We start from the raw sequence: 1,473 nt of genomic DNA, 5'->3' as shown, positions 1-1,473 counted from the left end.
CCGCGGCGCCCCCTGCACCGCGGGGGGAGGGGGCTGCGCTCCCCCCGCCGCCGCAGCCCCACTGGACGGCGCCTTCTCCTCGCTCCCCCTTACCCCCATTTCCCCCCCCCTCTGTTTTTTTAACACCCCGGCGGAGGCCCGGGGGACGGGGAGGGGGTGCTCCGGGCCTCCCGAGTCCGCGGTATTGGATGTGTTTCCGTGAAGGAGAGACGGGGAGCAGACCCCGCTCCCTCCCTCCCTGCTCTTCTTGCAGGAGGGGCAGCGAGAGGATGCGCTGCAGCACGCTGTCAGAGTACCGCGGGGGAAGAGAAACGCCTATGAGAAGTGACAGGCATCGGCTAAACATGGGTCAGCACAGTCCAGGCACGCTCCGGCTGAGCACAACATTTCCCAGAGGGGTTTTAAGAGCACAATTAAAGGAGGCAGTCGACTCTACCCCTGTTAAACTTTAAAAAAAAAATTTAAAAAAAGGAAGGGGTGGGGAAGGAAAAAAAAAAAAAGCCTCTTTCCTGCTTCACGTTCCGGACAAGGTAAATTAACACGGCTTATTGGAGAGAAGGATCTCTCTGACAGTACCCAGTCGGATCACCCGCAGCCACAGATGAGCTCCCATCCAGCCCGTCAAAGCAGGATGGGGATGGCTCGGGTGGGCGGGGGAAAGTGGGAGGCTACAGCAGTCGAATTACTTGTAGAGAAGTAAATATCGGCACCAGAGAGGTCTTGCATTTAGGACATGCCCAGGAACTGTGGGGAGAGACGAGCTGATACCACACAGGGATAGCAGACCACGAGTGAAGGGGGAAAAATAAATAAATAAATATCAAAGCACTCTGCTCCCCCAACTTTCTGCACCAAGGGCACAGTTAGCAACTACCCCCTAAGCAGGTGGGAGAAGGCAGAAAGCATTTCAAAACACCCTCCTGGAAAACCTTCCTGGAATGACCTTCAGCAGCAATGTAAATGTAAAACAGATGGGCCTCAAGCCCTGACGACCCCTCTGGTCTCCTCCGTTTCCAGCTTCCTTCTGTTAGAGCTTATTATCATGAGATCCTGATCGATCAAAAGCAAGAGACTATACATGTGCCACAAGGACAGATCTTAATTCTTATTGCATTCGTTGTGTTTCTTTATGCAGCTGAGAATTTCCGGGCAAGTGAAAGAGAACATTTCAATTATACATAGTATCAGGGCCTTTCAAAATAGGAGAAAATTGGGAGCACAGCCAAAAGTTGTACATTAAATAAAAAAAATCGATACATCTGTTTGCATCCTCACAACTCAGCAAAACCTTCCAGTGAGGCTCCTATCCTGCCGGCACCAGAGCAAGCCTTGGTCAGCCCCTGCACAAGTATCTGCTGTTCTTATGATTTTTTTAACTCCAGGTGCCCCTGGCAGCACCTGAACATTGCATTTTACTTCCACTGCGTTGACACTACAGCACCCGTTAGAGCGGGGCGGGGGGGGGTGGGGGGG

General features: G+C 52.7%; 1 protein-coding gene across 1 annotated transcript in view; it reads right to left on the bottom strand.

The window, feature by feature from the left end:
* LOC104833438 (protocadherin alpha-C1-like) overlaps nucleotides 1–1,473 on the bottom strand; it is a 49,105-nt gene that overhangs the window by 34,614 nt on the left and 13,018 nt on the right.

Source organism: Haliaeetus leucocephalus, unplaced genomic scaffold (assembly GCF_000737465.1).
Source record: "Haliaeetus leucocephalus isolate CR32 unplaced genomic scaffold, Haliaeetus_leucocephalus-4.0 Scaffold286, whole genome shotgun sequence".
In the NCBI taxonomy this organism is placed as follows: Eukaryota; Metazoa; Chordata; class Aves; order Accipitriformes; family Accipitridae; genus Haliaeetus; species Haliaeetus leucocephalus.
Note: the sequence above shows the minus strand (reverse complement) of the source record. Positions and strands in the feature narration are given on the sequence as shown.